The sequence below is a fragment of the Heliangelus exortis genome, chromosome 1 (assembly GCF_036169615.1).
Source record: "Heliangelus exortis chromosome 1, bHelExo1.hap1, whole genome shotgun sequence".
NCBI classification, from domain to species: domain Eukaryota; kingdom Metazoa; phylum Chordata; class Aves; order Apodiformes; family Trochilidae; genus Heliangelus; species Heliangelus exortis.
This window is the reverse complement of record NC_092422.1, coordinates 188,019,825-188,039,678: the sequence shown is the minus strand read 5'-3', so window position 1 is coordinate 188,039,678 and position 19,854 is coordinate 188,019,825. Positions and strand designations below refer to the sequence as shown.

Genomic DNA, 19,854 nt, shown 5'->3' with positions numbered 1-19,854 from the left:
ATACACAAAATTTTTTACTATGTGAACATAATATGTATTATAATAAATATATCCAAGATCAAACCAGAAGTATCCAACATAAATAATTTATACAAAACTACTTGGAAAATTTTCTTTTGCTAGTCAAATTTCCTGATTCTTGTTAGACATAAAGATGCAGTGTTTTGTTTTTGTTTTGGTCTGTTTTTTTCTGTTTTATGGGTTTTTTTTTTGTTTAGTTTTGTTTTTCGTTTTAATCTTTTCTGCCTCTGTATATTGTGAGAACAGCTGGGAGCAAGCCAGTTTTTGCAGAACCAATGAACCAACCAACCATCTAAGTGCATCATTTCCTTCTTGTAAAGTTTTTTACCACAGTGATGCATAGTATGACATCCAATTCAATGTCCAGATTCAGATGTCTAATGTTAGATGTTAGTTTAGAATGTTCACATAAAAATAGATCTCTATTTCACATATACTTAGAAAAGATCTCTTAAATTCTTGTTATAGTCAACACAGATCCACCTAACACAGGTCAGCAGACTTTGCAAAGCTCTTCATCCTATTCTGTGAGCTAATTTGCTCTCTACACTCCACTGGTGAAGATTTCCCAACAAAAGCATCTTATGGTATTTGGGGTTCTTTAGGGATCCGAGTTACCTGCAAATAATTTGTCTGGCAGATGTAACCTAAGACCATAGAATTCCATCAGCTGCCAGGCCAAGCAGGTTATCCCACAGCAGAAGCCCAGCATCTTACTCCTCTCTAAATCTACTGTTCTCCCATGTGTTTTACTGAGCTATATGAGGGATGAAATGTAGATACATGATAGTTCAGTGGAGCTGTCTGAGTTTAACTGTCTCCTTCTCTGGAGACATTAAAAAAACTCCTGGATGCATTCCTGTGACCTGCTGAAGGTGATTCTACTCTGGCAGGGGCATTGAAATAGATGATCTTTCGAGGTCCTTTTCAACCCCTAACTTTCTGTGATTTCTGTGACTGTCCTACAAGTCTTAAGAGTGGGAGTTGTGACCTGCAAACACAATGGCACAAATCAGCCTTTTCAAAGATAGACATTATCTCAACAGAAAAGATTCAGAGTAAGAAAATGTGCATTAATGCAACAGTCTGCACGTAGAGTCTCACCCAGAACTCGTTTGCTTAGTTCATCCAGAGCTCTTTGTTTCCCTTTTTCTTCTACAGAAGCTACAGTTTTGTGTCTCTCCTAATAGTGACAGACAGAACCTTGTGTCTTCAGGGAGACTTATGTGGAGCTGCCACTTGCACAGTACTTTTTGGTATCAGTTGTCTTGAGGGCAATCACAAATGCTTTTCTGCTTTCTGGAGGCAATTAGTCTACTATCATCTCCATGTGGCAAAGAATCTAAAACAAAACAAGCCGAGTGTCAGCTTGTATTTTATCCATAAGATATTACAGATACCTTGCAAAGCTTTTACTGCAATGTTTTGAAAGCTTCTGACTTCTTCAAGTATGGGACACAATTTCTCCTCTTCTGCATCCTAGAACACAGAGGCATTTTCTAAACATAGCTGTAAATCTGCTAAAACAAAATAAAAGGTAACCACTAGCTCTCTGTTCTAAATGTCTTGCTATTTTATTGTTCCATATAGAATTAAAAAAAAAGATGTAAAGCTGAATGCCTTGGTTAATACATTGGCTGCTGCCCAGTACCCTAGTGATGATGGTATTCTGTGTGTGAGCATGTAACATTTTTCCCTGGTGTGTCCTCCGGTTTATACAGAACTATGCCTGTAAATTTCCTTATTCTGTGTAACCATGAAACAAAACAGAGATGAGTAACAGGAAGATAAGTGGTCATATGCTTATTTGTGATTCATAATATAAAGCAATATGATATTAGCAACATCCCTCTCAGAAAATGACAGTAAGCCAAGCTGTGAGCAAACAGATATAAACAAACCATATGGGCCAGATCCTGAAGTCTCAGGCAGGCAAACAGCAGCTGTGCCTTTAGTTCGAGCACTTTTGTGAAGCACAGTTGCAGGCGATGATTCCTTCACCTCACTGAGCTGGTCTATAAAACACAAATCGTTGCTCAGCTTCAGAGCTCTGAATTGTGCTTCCAGTTGGAATCTACAGACACTTTGGTCAATAGAGAGCACTGCACTGGGAAAGGTCCTTGGTCCTGTATCAATTGACCTTCTTTGCATTGGCTGTCTACACTGTGTTTAAATTTGACATGAACATGTAGCAGTCAGAAACCTGGGACAGGAGACATTTAGAGGAAGCATTAGTGCAAAAAATCTGAGAGCCATGGGTGTACACAACACAGTGTTGTTCATTCACACCACTGGAGATGAATGGTTTCCCATTTAAAAAAAAAAAAAAAAAAAAATCTGCTTCACCTATTTCTATACATCAGCCAAAATAATTTGACAACTGCACATGAGGAGTAAACCCAGAATAAAATCACATTGATTATTTCAGTTCAGCCACAATATAAAAGCTGTTAAGCAGATGGGTCTTCTATGATTATCCTGAAATATGTGATTACTATTTTATTCACAGACTAGCACCTTTTATGCGTACCAATTTAAACTTGGATTAAAAAATGTGTTTAATATTTCATATATATTTAGTTTTTTAAGGGATATGTATTTGTTTCTCTGCAATAGCTTTTCTGATGCATATGCAAAAGCTTTCTTAAAGTCAGTATCTTGTGTTTATTTCATTAGGAAGTACTTAAGCATATTTGACAAATCTGCTCCATTTACAAACTTCTGAAAAGCCGTGACCCAGGTCAGACTTCCCAAACATTCAACTAGTTCCTCGACTGAAAAGGGACCCTTGAACTGACAGCCTTAATCCAAGGTTCATCACAAAATTTTGTGAGCCAGGAATTGCTCAGAGAGGTTGCCACTTTATAAATTTTATTTATTCTGATTGCAGGTTACAAAAAAGGTCATGTTGCATTCCAATTAGTTGCTAGTTGTCAGTTCCTACAATTTTCATAAGTGCACAAATACAAAATGTAAATGTGATTTCTTGTTCCCGTTTGTTTTCCTTAATCCTTTTCTGCCAATGCTGTGTTTACCATGCAACTCAAACCTTTTACTCCAATACATGCTGCTTCCATATATTTTTCTACAACTTATCCCAGGGAGAAAAAAGCATGTTCCAGACTATTTCTGAATGTACTTAAAGAAATAAACTAATGCATTTCAATGAGATTAAGATAGATAAAATGATAGCTGGATAACTGAAGTGTCGTTCTCCAAAGTTACCAAGAAACTTGGAATCTAAGGCTGAGATTTGTACGTTTTCAAGTTGCTCCTAAAACATCTGAGTGTTTTTCCCCCTGCTTAATAAGAACTCATTTATTTAAACTTTATACTCTTCATACTTACCATTTTTAGCTGTACAAGTCTTTCAGTTAATCATTATGTCATTTTGCAGTAAGAACAGGCTTTGTACAATAATCACATTGGCTTGCTAAATAGGGTCAACATAGTCTATTGCCACAGATACTGACATTCTCCAGCTTCTGTGATTTTAGTTTGTTTCAGTTTTGACATTTCTTTCCACACTTTTTTTCATTAATATTATGGAAGTTGATCTTTGGCATTACCAGGAACAGGTCAAATACTAGTTTTTATCAGTGCCAATCACACTGGGGTTTTTTTGTCCTATTGCTGTGTTATTTTAGCTTGCTTAATGTCCACCTTAAAATCTGAATTTATGTTTCTTTCTGAACGTCTGGATACTGTAAAACTGTTATTTTTACCTTTGCATTTGCAAGTACCGAATGGAACACAGTTCTCTCTTCATTTAATACTTCTCAGCATTTTCACTTAAATCTGTGAATGAATTTCCTGTTTTGATGTCACAGTTGTTTATCTTATTACCTGTAGTCTGTTGATTTGTAGTAATTTTACAAAAATTACATCAGATGTTAAAACTCCATTTTATGGTCTCTTGATTCTCATTTTGCTTTTTTCATTTAGAGAGAAAGTTGTATTTCCTACATTAAAATAAATCGTGAAAAATAGAGAAACATTCTTTTAAGAGCTGACTTTTTTTTTTTTTTTTTTTTTTTTTTTACAGTGGCATAGATAGAACATCACTAAGCTCTTCAGAGAATGCTACACTTACTCATGTTTACAACTGCATGTTTTTTTTTGAAGCCTGCTCACTAAAACTAAAATTACTTAGATTTGATTTAATTTTATGCACATGAGAAATCCTAGCATCCCTGTAGCTTTTGATTTTGTGAAAGATAGGATTTACTCTAAAATAAGGTGCCTTTTTGTTGCTGCAGAGAGTTCCCATTAGGAAAATGGGAAAAGGTGAAAGAAGGAACTGAGTGATTATTGTTTCAGCAGGATTCAGTATAGCCTGTGGTTTCACAAATGATCATAAATTGGTTTAGGAATGTAATTAGGAATTAGGTGTCCATGACATTCACAGGAAGAAGATGGCAAAGGCAAACTTTAGACTAATTTGGGACACAGCTCTAGTCTTCGTAATACCAAAACTGTTCTTCAGTAGATTTCCACCCTTGCAAGTGACCATCCTGGAGTGCTGATGCTACAGCATTATTTACTTAGCACCCAGGCCTCTGTAACTTCAGGCTCATTTCATTGTGGGAACTCCCCCAGTTTTTGTTGTATTTTGTTTCTCACCAAAAGTATGGGTAGTGCTGAGCATGTCTGGCACTGTGCCATGGTGAAATGGGTGAGACTAAAGCACAGATGCAGCAGAGATCTGTTTGCTGCCATAATAACACTGTACGTAAGTGGTTTGCATCCAGTTATCATTATTGAGGCTTTACCTCCTCATAGTCAAACATGGTGAGCTAGTGAAAAGCAATTTTTTTCTCTTTATTAAATTCTAGGAGTTTCCTCTTATTGCAAGTTCCCTCTTACTTCCTTTTATAGATCCATTAAAAATAACCAAAATGAGCCTTGGTTTTAATGGGGGTGAGTGTTGTTTTGGACATGAAGGATATTCCATATCATGTTAGGGTTAAGTTGAGGTGGATCTTGGTGATCTTGGGAGATCTTTTGCAATTGTAACTAGAATGTGAACAGGTAGTTATAAACCAGAACATAAATCCAACCTGGATATTTATGTAACATTTAGTAAGCTTCTCTCTGCTCCTCATTTTACTGACACAGATGTTCTGGGCTATGTATCATATGTGAAAGGGTACATAAAGTACTGAACATCAAAAATTATACATTACATGGAAAAGTAATTCAAGTGTGTAATACAAGAATGGCACTGGAAACTGAATAATGAATTTTATGTGATGCAGTAGTTATTTTGCTGTGTTGAAATTCTTAAAGCAAATACAAGGTCTCAGACATCTTGAGTGCTTTTCATAATGAGATGTACTGGGATAGGGAAAGAAGATTTATATGGGTGCTATTTATATCAAAGAATAAATATTTTGTAAAACCTGTAACTCGCATAATCATTATTATAAACTAGAGATGAAAATGACTTGGTCCCCAAGTCCTTTCACATTTCAAATGTCTCTGATTTTGGTATTCAGAATACCAGTGCTTTTCTTTATTCTCAGATGTCTTTCTACCTTTTCAAAGATGGGTTTTTTCACAGAAGCTACTAATATTTTAAAATTCATCTCTATATTATCATCTCCCATGGTGTAAGGTATTTCCTATAAGGTACATGTGATGGGACTTTCAAGAGAAGCTGTGTTAAGCACAGTTATTATGAGCAAAGTCCAGCCCATTAGACTTGTTGATAGAGGTGATGAAGGTACCTGAATTAAATCCACCCAAGATGGTAGATTAGATCAAGTGTGACAACTCAGTGACAAGTTAAATTAAAAATAAAGCTGTTGACTTTTTGTTGACTTTTGATAAAAAAAATATCTTGTGTGAAGAATTAAAATTGTATCAGTTTCCACAATGTGGGATGAAAACAGGGAATATAATTTCAAGTGGCTTGATACTGAAATTTCTGCCTTCAGCTCTTACCAAGTCAAGCAGGCTCTGACTCACAAAGCAGCATGAAACAAAGTAATTTAAGTGCACAGAAAAAAATTTTGAATTTTAGAGAATGATCTTAAATATTTTTACTAGCTTTTCTTTCTGCTACATTTATAGTTTTAAGAATTCGTAGGATGGCAGCTACAGGATTTTCTTGTTAAAAAGATGAGGAATATTGTATTAAAAGAAAAACAAAAGATACTTTATCTTATTCACTCTGTGGTTTGGGGTACAATCACAAAAAGTTAAAATTTGCAACTAGGAAAAGGCAGATTTGAAAAATCACTGCTCTCTTCTCTGATTATAAATTATTTATTTTTTTTTAAATCATATGGATTGAAACCTATTAGTTGAATAGCCACTGAGTCCAGTGAACTGAACTGAACCATACTGAATGCTTGGAATTTAATTATCTTAAATGCTTTATGTTTCTACACAGTAGTTCAGCACAGATTTGATTATATAAATAGCAAATTGTTCAGTTAAAGCACTGTTAACAACTGAATAATAGCATAAATCAGAATCTTTGAATTAATTTAACCAATATGTGAAGAAGGTAGGAAAGTTTTGGTGGTATTCAGCTTTCAATGAAAGATTTAAAAAACATGAAGGAAAATATAGAAACCTATCAAGTTCTAGGATTACGTGGTTTCACAATTTTGGCCAATAACAGTGTGACAGATATTTTTTAATCCCTCCCAGGGGAAGGTAAAGGGAATAAGAGTGTGACTTTTAGGTTGAAAAACCAACTAGAGTAGGTTTACTGAATTAGTAATAATGATGGTAAGGATGGTAGTGAATTACAAATATGTAAGAATGGAACCCATGCTCCTCAGCTGGCAATCACTTCCCAGCCAGAAAAGTCCCAGAGCAGACTCGGCAGCAGATGGGGTGTTGAAGTCCAGGATCCTGGTCACAGATCAGTGAAAGCCTTGGAACAGCTGAATGGGTCCTTCTCAGGTAGGCAGGGGAAAGTGGCCCTGTTTCTATGGATAAAAGCTTTAAGAAGCATCAAGAAAAAACTTGGAAAGTTCTAGAAATAGATGTGAATTTTAAGTTAGTCTAAGATTATCAACAGAATCATAAAAAAATCTAATTTCTATTTATTTATTAAAGTCTTTTTTTTTTTTTTTTTTGGCTTGCATAGATGCTTTAAGCTCAAACTGCAATGCAAACTGGTATTTTTTTGAAACAGAGAAGGCAGTTTGCTAGTGGAGAGAGAATCATGAGCTTGACAGCTTCAAAACCACTTTAGATCAGGTGTATTAGTTTGATCCTCTCTGTATCCGTCCTTTCCAGTGCTAAAAATTGTGACTTAGAAATGCCAGTTTTTCTTCACTGCCTTGGGAATGAAACCTGGCTGAATCCAATGCAGTTCTTTTAAATGTCATGCTTCAAGTACAAGGGCAGAGGTTTATATTTGATGGTGTTATTTACAGTCATTTAAGTGGTAGCTCTTCACAGTTACTCGTTCCTGTCTGGTATCAACCATTTGAGTTGTATCAGCTTGACTATTTGTGAGTCCATGAGATGACCTGGAAAATTTCCTCAATCCTGATAAAAATTAAGCATAATAGCTTATTTCCACAGTCAAGTTCACATCTGTTTTCAGAAACTTTTGTGTAAAAGAATGAGACAGCAAGAAGCTTCTTGGGTTGGCTATTTTGCCAGAGAAGTACAGGCGAAACCATAGCCCATGATCAAGATGCTTATAATTATTCAATCTTGTGGAGGGACAAGGTAGTGGAGTGGGGAACAACCATCCATCCGACTTCATGGAAATCACAAAAACGGAGAGATGGAATTGCAGACGTTTGCAATGAAGTTATGCCAGGTTGTATTGTTTTTTCAGAATCACTAAGAAATTATTTCACTGTTGTCTGACATTTATTGAGCAGTCCATGGCACATTAATTCTCATTGTCTCTTCTACAAGAGTGGTGAACAGAGCCTTAATCACATTACTCTAAAAAACCACAAAAAAAAAACCCCAAGTCAATTTTCAGTGTGAATGAGGCTAGACTAGACTGGAGACTTTTAGGAAAAGATATAAATACTTTAATCAAATAGCTCATGATGAACCATTTGGTTAGAGTACTTGAAGACCCATCCAAAATAATCTTTGACCTGTACTTGATTACACTGAGACTCTATGAAGGACATGAAAAGTCCCTTGGGACTGAAGAAGCTGAAGCATAATTTATAGCCTGTGATACTTTGAGTGAAATATCAGTATTTTCATTGTTCATGCTGATAGAGAGGGTACAGGTATGAAAGTGAAGATGAAGTAACACTAAGAATTATATATATATATGTAAGTATGTATATGTGTGAATTTATATTTGTGTCTATAGATATATCTCTTGATTTGGTATACACAATGGGATGTTTATTTTTTTCTTTTTATTGATAGAACTTGGAAACAAACAAGAGCTACTATGGCCTTCCCTTTCTCCCACTCTACATGCAGTAACATGGTTTTCTGTTCAGCCAAATATTTCTAGGTAATGCTTATATATATGGGAGCCATAAGGACAGGTGCTGATTTCCAAGAATTTTGCTTATGTTCTGAGCACAAGTGGGTGCTTGAGCAGAATATGCTTTTTCTTCTTCTATTAGCCTAGACTTAGGCAGAAGTAAATTTACTGCACAGGTTCCACAGGAGGTCACAAGGGACTTTTCCTCTCTTCCAGTTATCTGTGACACATAGATATTTATATAGCCCTTTCTTACTAGGTTTTAATGTGTTTACTTCCAAGTGTACAGTATTTATATGCAGTTCAACTCAAGTAGTAGCTGTAGAAAAGAACATCTGGCCCTCTTCAGAAGTCTTTTTCTCAAAATCATATCTAATATCCAGTAATGATTTAATGTAGCGAAAGACCAAGTGAGCACTGATTAGGAGCTGTGTATATTTTAGATTAATTGTGTCTTGTGGGCAGTATAACATATGCTTCAGTGTACAGAAAGCTAAATTTATGAATGCAGAAATCACGTCTTAAGAGCAAATCAAAGTCACAGCAACAAAGTGATCTTAATCCCATCTGCTGTCAGGAAAGATCCAAACATAAGCCAAGCACAAATTTAGAGTTCTTGATCATTTACCAACATAATTTCTTGTTTTATTATATTAGAATTGCCAACTGTAACCAAGTGGTTTGTAGGCAGTATAACCATAGAATCTTCAGCCTTGGTTAGCTTTTCAAGTTAATAAGATTATATGATAGTGACTGTTGTTGGATTTGTTATTTATTTTACTTATTTAATTCACTGGGGGTTTTTTGGTTTTTTTTGGGGGGGGGGTTTTTTTGGTTTTGGTGTTTTTTTTTTGTTGTTGTTTTTTTTTTTTATTTTGTTTTGTTTTGTTTTTTTTAAGGACTGGTAAAGGAATTTGACAAACTATTCCAGCCATCTGCAGTCTAATAGTAATTTTATTTGATTTATCCAATTTTCTCTTTTTATTTTTCCGTGCAAAGTGCTCCTCCCTGAAAAATTCCTATGGGAACATTGAACTTTTTGTCTACATTCATTTCGGTAGAACCATTTCAGGCAAAGAATATTGAATAGCTGAACTGTAGCTTACAAATATATGAACATATCAGGTTTTAAAAAATGAACACTGAGAGACCTTTTAAAAAGTCTTATAGCTGGACAGAATAAATGTTAGAGCAAATTTTTCTCTGATTCCCAAAGGATTAGATCTATTCTAATTTCAGAACTGACATAGAATTCAAGAGAGCTATGCCTTGTGGCCCTTAGCAGTAAAAGGCCATAGGTTTTGAACTCATGGAGCAGTGAAGGCCACTGAAAAATTTGTTTTAGCAGTTGTCTAATATTCAGGTGACTGTTGTCCCACCTTTGTGTTAGTTCCAGCTCTATGAAGAACATGAATGATAAAGGTCTGGTAAACCTTGGTTGAATGAAATGACCTAGATGATCTTCCAGCCAGCATGATCCTGTGACAATGTATTCTAAACTAGTGAACATTGCAGTGCCAGGTGAAACTGGAAATGTAACCTCTGTCTTCCCTGTTCCTCAGGGCTCTGATCAAATAAAATAGATTTGGTTTTGATGCACCAACCATATCTGTGCACCAGGACCCGGGGAATAAAAAAAAAAAAAAAAAAAAATTAGGAAAAGACATACTAATCATGCCATATGTGACCAGTTCTTGCTCATAGTGTATCCTGTGACTGTGACATGATTGCAGAACATGATGGAGCTTGCTGGGCTGCCAGGTTTTGCATTTCCCAGAATCTGCCTGAGCCTGGATTCAGAGATTAGACTTTTTCTATGTCCTCAGGGCATCTTTTTGGATTCCCTGCAGGACACAGGCGCTAGCTTCTTGAGACTATCATCATACGAATGGAAGAAAGTGCTTAAGGACTCATTATCAGATTATACATCCAGGAAAGGATCCCGGAGTTATGAAAGTGAAACAATGCCAATATTTTTCAAGGCTTTTTTGCTTGTTGGCATTAGGCCAGCCACTTGTACTCAAAACTAATGTTCTTTGTTTTGAATTTGCTACTCCATGCTGTAATAAAGAAAGGAACATTTCAAGAAGTGTTGATCTTACTAATGTCTTGCTTTATTTAAGAAACAAAATACTTTTTCATAAACAATCTTGCTTGGTAAGAAATTCTGAAGTCATCAGTTCTGCATTTGTTTCACTGAACTAGCTGCTTCCTCTGGACCCAGAGCCCCTCATGCCATGCAGAATCCTTGTTGCAATTCTTCTCTGCCAAATAACCCTTTCTAAGTACCCAGGCATGAGGATTCCTCCTTGATATTGCAGCAATATTTCAGTGAACAGATGGGCTTGAAATACTTGCTGGGTGCTACTGCCCTGAAGACACAGATCAAATACCAGAACATCACAAACTACTGTCCGTGGCAGACATTTGTAACTAATCCATGGACTGTTTCCATAGACTGAAAGAACTTCTGTCAAATCAACCTGAATTTGCTAGGCAAATTTAGAGTTCCTGTAAAGCAGAGGCATTCTTAACTTTCACACAGGTATTCCTTCTGATCCTGGTCTTCCTCTTTTCCAGACTGGAGTGAGACATGCAGCCTTTCTAGAAAGTTACAAGGCTTGATACCTGGTTTGTCTCCCAGTGTCAGGCGTTGCTGCTCTTTGTCTCTTTAATGATATATTGACATATAATAATACTTCACAGGTAGTGGTTCTTATGAGTATTGCATTATAATACTCTTAAGTGCTGTAACAGGATTGTACTAAATTGTACTTAATATCTTGAGTAATTTGAATGGGAAGATATCCTAGAATCATGGAATCATTTAGGTTGGAAAAGACCCTTAGGATCATCTAGTCAAACCATTAACAGATCCATCATCTATGCTGCTTTCTCCCCCTTGAACTTAAGTCTATCTAACCCTTGGAACAACACCAACATCATGATATTAATATTATTATTCAAACAGTCTATTTCTGAGTTGAGATAATAAATAGCATGCATATATACTATTTATTATATATACGTATATATATTAGTACATGTCAGAGAAGTCAGCTTTTGATCATAGTAGTCATGAGAATCTACTTAAAGTGTTGCATGAAGTCTCTCATTTCATTACTATCAAACAGAATCAGGAGGTGTTTGATCAGTGCCTATGCAGACTTGCACAGACATTTTCATGTCAGATAAGACTGAAAACCCAAGGTCCCCTGTATTTACTGTACAGTCTATTTTCCTACTTTGTAATCCTTAGAAATGGCAGAATCTATGTAGTTTGAAATGCTGAGACAAGAGCTGAACTGGCAAACCATCTTGGCCATAGGCTTTTATTTCACTCACTTGAGTCATTCCTGGCTAAGTTTTTCCAAGTCTCAGTAAATACACTGGATGATGGTACATGCTCCTCTTGCTGCCTACACTTGGATCCATCTGTTACCATGGCACTAGTCCTACTTAGGAGTTGGTTGCACCATTACACTACATTACAGGTGCCAAGTGAATGTGGGTTTAGGCAGTTACAAAAGCTCTTCTGTAGGCTATCTCTGCTCTAAGATAGAATTGCCACATTGATGCCACATGCTTCCTTACTTCATGACATCTGTTGAAGCTGAAATGCCAAAAAAAAGTACATACATATAAAATGGTTCTCTTTTTTGGTTGTATACATTGGCAAATTTTATTGCCAGTTGCTTCATGAGATCACATCCTTTTCCATATACAGACTCTCCTTGCTGTTGTTTTTAAAGCAGTTTTATGACCTATGTCACCAGTAATTCCATTGGTACAAAACAGTTTGTATGGATTCTAAGTCACCAAGACTCAGTCACAGCCTCAGATCAAATTCCTCTCCTCTCCTAACTAGGCAGGGTAAGGTCTCATAGTCATTACAAAGTCTTTGCAGTTTAGAGACTGTGTTTATGTATGCTTTTAAGTGAAAAAGACTTCCCACAGTAGAAGGTGGTGTCTTGCACTTCTGCATTTGTAGTTTGTTCATATTCTGGTAGTTTGAAGAACATACACTATCATTATTTATTTCAAGGCATTTCCCCCCAGAAAAGAATGACTCACCTGAAGGTATGTTTCTTTGTATTCACATACACTTTTTTCCATCCCCATAAAGCAGTTTATTGGTTAATCTCTGAGCACCACAAAAATCTTTCCTAAGTGTCCTGTTGGTTGACAGTTTCTATCAGTGTTAGGCAATCATGTCTGTGCCCATTGGTGGTCACTTCAGACGCATGAGATTAATCAGTGTCTTTTGTAACACCCTTCTGCAAATGGAAATTCTTGGTACACTTATCTCTTCCTCTCAGTTTTCTTCCTCTTGCTTTCTGTGCATGTAAGTGAGGGAGACACTGTCTAAGGACTTTTATCTTTAATGGAAATGCTGCTGAATTAAATTAACTGCTTAAATAAACATCAAGTAAGTTCTCTAGAATGGAAGTGAGTTAATATTTTCTGAATGCTGGCTGAACAAAAAAGTAAGATTACGTCTTGGCAGTAATTATAAGAACTAGTCCATAGGAAGAAAAATGTTTCAAACTTGAGACATTGCTAAAACCACTGCAGAAAAAGTTTATATTGGAACTGGGCAGGAAGTTTTTATCTTCACTACTCCAATGTCTTGACATTTACAAAATATTCCAAAGAATTTTTTAGAAGAAACAGTTTCATTTTTATTCTCAACCTGATTCAAGGAAGCGTTCATTCTTTGCATTTCTGTTAAGTCTGGAGTGGACTAATTTATTTATTTTTTTTAATTCTAATTTTCATAAATAATTAACATTGGAAAAAATTAATTCCACAACTCAACATTTTTATTGACATTTAAAAATGTAAATATAGTTCTTTGATATCTTTCTCAGCTCTGTATCTCTGTTCTTGATTTAGGGATACCAGTATTTGCTGTATTTCTATAAGCACTCTCTTGCATACTTAGTGTTAGAAAACACACTTCTTGACAAAAATTTTATAAAAGTTGATAATACTTCTGCAGGTAGTTTCGGGAATTGCAAATAATTGTTTTCGAATGAAAAAAAAAAAAGCACTTCATTGGAAATTCTGATATTTTCTGATATAGTACTTGAAAACTGAAGTTGATGAATATTCTTGTCTGTGTTGATGTTTCAAGACATAAAATTCCAGTCTTCCAGGTAGAGTATTTCAAGAAAGAACATTCTGAAGCTAATTTATCCTTCCTACTCTTTTTTGTGTGTGTATATTATCTATGGAGGTTTTTAATTGAGCCTGCAAGAAAGGCTTTGAGATAGTAAGAAAATACTATAGCAATTCAATTAAAAATACTAACTTCAAAAACATCTATGTTAATATGTAGTCATTTCTTAATCATTTAGAGCAAGTGCTGATAGTTAGAATTATTTAAGGAAAATGTATCCTACAGAGAATATATGTCTTTTGGATGGAACTAGAGATATGTTGCTCAACACCTTTTTTTACTCAGTTAGGATTTTGTTCACGTCAATAAATAAACTTAGGATACAACATTTATAGGTTTTAGGTGAGAATGTGTCACAGCATGACTCAAGCCATGTGCATCTCCATGAACAGGGCAGTGATTCCAGTGAGGTACCTCAGATCTAATTTACCTCTTACAGAAGTGAACAAGGAAAAGTTTCTCCACTCAGAAGTGATTTCCTCTGACCTTATCTTAATAGGAAGAAAAATGTGTGAATAATTCTTTCAAGCAACTTTAAAGGAATTTCAGTAGATGGCTAAAACCAGGGAAATCCTGCTTCTGACAGCTATTTTTAATAGGAGTAAGAAAAAGGAAAAAGTTTAATTTGTCTGAGTGATAACAAAGGAGATGATGAACATTTCTCTCCCCCAGAATCCAGTCAGTTTACAGTCCTATTTGTGCTAAGGGTTCTGTTCCTATTAATTACTAGGAAAATGCATTTTGTGGTGTGGCATGTCGTGCATAGAAAACTTAGTACACTCTATCAGTAAGATATTATTCAGTTTGAGTACCAAACTGTTTTCAAAGATGTCTAATCACATTTTCTATTTGTTTGGATATACTTGTGATTATGAATACTATGAGTGCTACTAGATTCTGCATTTTTGTTGTATGAGAATATACCAGGTTAGCTCAAATTTGTAATGGGATTTGTATATTCACATTGCATGCATAAGAGACAGATAAAAAAATAAATATCCAAATCTTTCCGCTGCTTATTGTTCTTTTTCCACTTATTTCTTAAGTGTACTCATGTCATGTTACATGTCATAGTTACATAGAACGAAAGTGGATACCTGTGTATCTCTGATTATACTTGTAGAGTTCATTTGAACTTTAACTTAAGTCAGAATCAGTTCTTTTTAAAAAATACATGGTTGACTCTGAACTTAAGTGACTTCTGAATTTCTCAAAGACCTTCATGTCTAGCTTGACAAACCATGTTGTAGAGAAGGCTGCTGTCCTGTTGGGTTGAACAGCAATTCTAAGAACTCAAAGTAGTTACCAACAAAAAGTAAAGATAAATCTGAATGTTTCAGGGTTTCAGCTAACCTTCAGTGAGTAACCAGTACATGATCACCTCTTGCTGAAACATCAAATATTATCCACTGTCAGAGACAAAATGCCATGTGAAGCAACCTATACTCTTGGTTTGGAAACAATCTAGAATAAAACTAATTTTCAATTAGGAACTTCTGTTGGCTGCCCTGAAATAGGGTTGGAAAGCTTAGGAGACTTTTCTGAATGAGGTAGGTAGAACTGCAGATTATTGAAGTTGTTCTGGGAAGGTGTTGCCAGATCTTGTCATAAACTTACTCAGATTTTAGATAGATACCTAAGTTTGGAACCTGAGTATAAGTATGTAAGAGACTGTAAAAGACTTGTTACATAAATTAGTATATGTGAATATGAATATAATGAGTAAATATGAAAATGAATATAACATGAGAGTTCATCTTCTCTCATAACTGAAATTATTCCTTCCAAAACCAATGTGTTTCATCTTCCTGAAAACTGAAGATCTGGGCTATGGGTTTTCTGCTAGATGAATAGCAAATGTGCCACATGTTTATGTATGCATATGCTCTTTCAAACACACATATTTCTGTAGTCTACAAAAATACCATTATGTAGTTTCTGTAGGGAAAAGTTAGAAGATATCAGTGTCCTATTTGTTACAAATAAAATTTTTGTCTGTATTTGTAGGAAAATTTTTTATTTCCTTTCTTCTACCAACTTGACTCTTGATTCTAGACATATTCTGTATGGATAATTTCATGCTATTAATTGCTTTTTGTTATATGGTATGATTTACAAATTTTGGTTAATAACCAAGCCACACTCTTCAGACTTTGTGCTTCGATCTTCCTCGTGGTGGTTCAGAGCTTGTCATTAATTTGTGGCAAATTAAATATTGAGTGAATTCATTCATAGTAAATTCATTCAGAAGTAAATTCTATTTTTTAAATAGAAGGGAGAATCCATCTGTTTTTATTTTCAGCTACAGCGCTGAAGCTTGTCAAAAGTAACAATTTCCTTCAGTGCAAGTCTGTTTTAAAACTCATGCTTCTCCTGAATACATTGAAATATTTGATCAAGTAATTCAAGAAAGCTTTTTAGGTGTATTAAATGATTACACACAACATAGTGGATATAATGAGATAATGGGTAATATAAACTATGAGTAAAATTGTTATGAGTCATAGGACAAACACTGGCCTGAAGCTTTCTATGCTATTCACTTGTAAGCTCCCTGGTATGTTTTTAGCATGTACCAACTCACTGAAACCAGGTAATTTGTGGTCTCAGTTGGCCTAATTGCATGCAGATTATTCCCAACGGACAGTCAAGATGAGATCTTTCTAGTTTGGGTTGAAATCAAGGGGACTGGGCCAGTAAAGCCATATAGACAGGAGCTCTGTTGCAGCACTTGGCCTCTCTGATAGAGAATAAACCTTGACCCATATATTTGTAGATATGGCCATGGAGACTTGCCCATAAGGAAGTCTGATAGTACAAATGAACATGATTTGTACCTCTCTTGAGATAAAGTGGTGTAATGGCTCAGCAGGGTACAGATTTAATGTCTAATTTTCTCCCTTAAAATGTATTAGGCCTGTGTTATATTTAATTTTAAGACAGATAAATAAGATAATGGTTTGTGCTCCTGAGCTGCACGCTTCTTTTCATATACTGTAAAATTAGTTAAGGGTAACAAGTCCAGATATATTTTGACAGATGTTTCAAGGCAGATGTCCCACTGACATCTGTTCTGATTTTTAGCTGGGATGGTGTTTATACACTTGAAGAGGGGGAGATTTATGATTCTGTGTTCTTTTATTCTTTGTTCTTTTATTCTTATTATGATTCTTTGTTCTTTTTTGGATTTTACAGAAGAGAAGATGGGCAGCCTACAATGGCAGTGTTTCTAGGACTTTCACATTAATATTTTTCATCATCTTCTCCATCATCTATTCTGTAGTGTGATCTGCTGAAGTAACTGTTGTTTACAAACTGAGCTGATTCCACTTACAATTATGGTTACTTCAGGTATTACAATAGGATATTTTTGTTTTCTATCAAGGTTGGGCATTTTTGCAGTAAATACCAGTAGTCCGCAGACCTAGAAACTTAAAATTTGCATGTAAGCAAAAATACATGCATGCACATAAAGCATTGCAGATATTATTCTCAGACACTGTGGGCTGAGCAGATCTGATAGACTTCACTTGAAGTGTTTTCTATTTGAGGAATGTTTATTGACCCTTATGCAGTTTAAATAATCTGCACAATTTCAATACCTTGCAACATCCATAATCTTAATTTTAACTCATCTATTTAGAATGAACTGCCAGAGAACCTACCTTAAATCACAATGATTCTTTAACAGTTCAGATAATTTCTATGGGAAACACATAACTTCAAGATGCCCATCATGATTTATTGACGTTTTTTTCCAATAGCAATTACTGATGTTCATTGAAACACATCAGCGGTTTTTGAATGTGACTACAGTCACCAGTGCACTTCTGTTCTGGATGTGTATTGCATAAATCAGCAAATACTCTTACCACCTCCAGACTGGATACTGCATCTAGAGATCTTTTTGTGTAGAAATAATAATTCTATTGCAATCTTTTTGGAAAGCCAACTAGAGTTTGTGCAGATTCTTTCTTTAAATCCTGTTATTTAGAATGGCCAAACTCTCCCTATATAGAATTTTTAAAAAAACCTTAGAAGGAGTAATTTTCCTGGATGAGAAATTTTATATATATATATATATATATATATATATATATATATATATATATATATATAAATAATGTAATATATATAATATATAATATATAAATATATATAATATATAAATAATATATAATGTGTAATTATTATGATGATTATGATTATGATTATGATTATCTGAGGCTTTTATGGAATACCATAGAAAACAGGAGTTTATAAAATTTGTCATCAAATTATTGGGATATTTCCCTTTTTTTTGTTTCCCTTTTCTACCAAATATAAAACTGGATTTGATCAAAAGTAATGTGAGGAGGAAAGAAGAGGAACTGCAGACACTGAACTATAGGACAAATTCTGGGCTTATGTCTGGTTTACTGGGTGGTCTAAACTAAAATTATAACTTAGCCATTTATGTTTTTATTATTTCACAGAATGCTGTCATGAGTAGCTTTTTCTTATGAGCTTTGTGAATTAAAGTCTGAGGAGAACTTTGACATCCTGAAATGAGCAAACTGTCCTAATGCAACGCATCATCCATGCAGGACAGGAGAAGGAATGGTGGAGTCAGAAAGAGTGATCCAGAAAACATAAATTAGATCTGCAAAAACTGAGGTGAATTGGAAATAAATAGCCTAAATCAGAGGGAAAAAATAAGGGAGAGATAAATATTATTTATTCCCACTTCATCTGTTGCTGCAGCAGATTATTTCTTCTTGTGGGTTTTTTCACCTGAACTCTGTAGATTAGGCTCATGTTTACTTATATCTGACATGACACTTGCATAAATTCACAAATGTCTCAGTTTCACTGATGACACTTGTAACTCTCACCAAGTAAATGTGTTATTAAAGTCAGATACTGCTTATCTGTGGATCTGTGCACAGGGTGATAAACTATCAGCTATGAATGTTGACAGAATTTATTCTTTTAACCATGATTGTAAAAGGGGTAGAAAATGGCAAATTTGCAATTCATTCTTGTCACATAGATTGCAATGAGAACAGAAAATATCACAAACTTAATTTGTTCTGGTGAAAAGTGTCAAACCACAGTCAGAACAGAAGATAGCCAAAAAAATTGTGCTTTTTTCCCTGAGCTTCCTAAAATGCAATCTCACTGTTGCCCTCAGATGACATTTTCCAGGTTCCCTTGATCTGTTCCATTGTACAGTATTTTTTGTTCATTTTTAGTGTCTCATAAAGAGTATACACATTTTATAAACATGTAATGGAGCCATGCAGTTTTTTTTTTCACGTGGAGACATTTTAGAAATATTTCATGCCTTTCATCATGGTAAAGGTACTATAAGGTGATGACACTTTCCAGCTAAACATAGGGTTTCAATGAAGTAGAACCAAAGGCTGTGGATGGTGTTTACCTGGACTTTAGCGTATCCTCCAGCAGTGTTTCCTACAGCATTCTCCAGGAGAAACTGGCTACTTATGGCTTAGACTGGAATTCAGGATTTGAATACACTGTCACTAAGTTTGCAGATGACACCTGGGTTGGTGTAAAGTTGGGTGGAAGTGTTGATCTGCCAGATAGTAGGATGGCTTTGCAGAGGAACCTGGAGAGGCTGGATGGGCTGAGCCCAATTATATGACACTTAACAAGGCCAAGTGTCAGGTCCTGCACTTTGGTCACAACAACCCCATGCAGTGCTACAGGCTTGGGGAGGAATGGCTTGAAAGCTGTCCAGACCTGGCAGTGTTGATTGTCGCAGCAGCTGAATATGAGCCAGCAGTGTGCTCAGGTGGCCAAGAAGGCCAACAGCATCCTGGCTTGTATCAGAAAGAGTGTGGCCAGCAGGAGTAGGAGAGTGATCGTGCCCCTGTACTTGGCACTTGGGCAGTGGTGAGGCCACATCTCTAATAATGTGTGTTCAGTTTTAGACTGTGTGAGTGTTTTAGACTCCTCTATATGAAAAGGACATTGAGGTGTGAGTCCAGAGAATGGCAATAAAACTGGTGAAAGGTCTGGAGAACAAATCTTATGAGGAGTGTGTGAGAGAACTGAGATTGTTTATTTTGGAGAAGAGGAGGCTGAAGGGAGACCTTATTGCTCTCTAAAACTACTTGAAAGGAGGTTGGTCTCTTCTCCATAGTAACAAGTGATAGGACAAGAGGAAATGGGTTCAAGTTGCACCAGGGGAGGTTTAGACAGGATATTAGAA

The 19,854-nt window shown here is 35.5% G+C and overlaps 1 protein-coding gene across 1 annotated transcript in view; it reads left to right on the top strand.

Annotated features, from left to right (window-relative positions):
* The window catches only part of PCLO (piccolo presynaptic cytomatrix protein), a 286,482-nt gene that overhangs the window by 90,986 nt on the left and 175,642 nt on the right, over window positions 1-19,854 (top strand). The gene's annotated exons all lie outside the window — the stretch shown is intronic.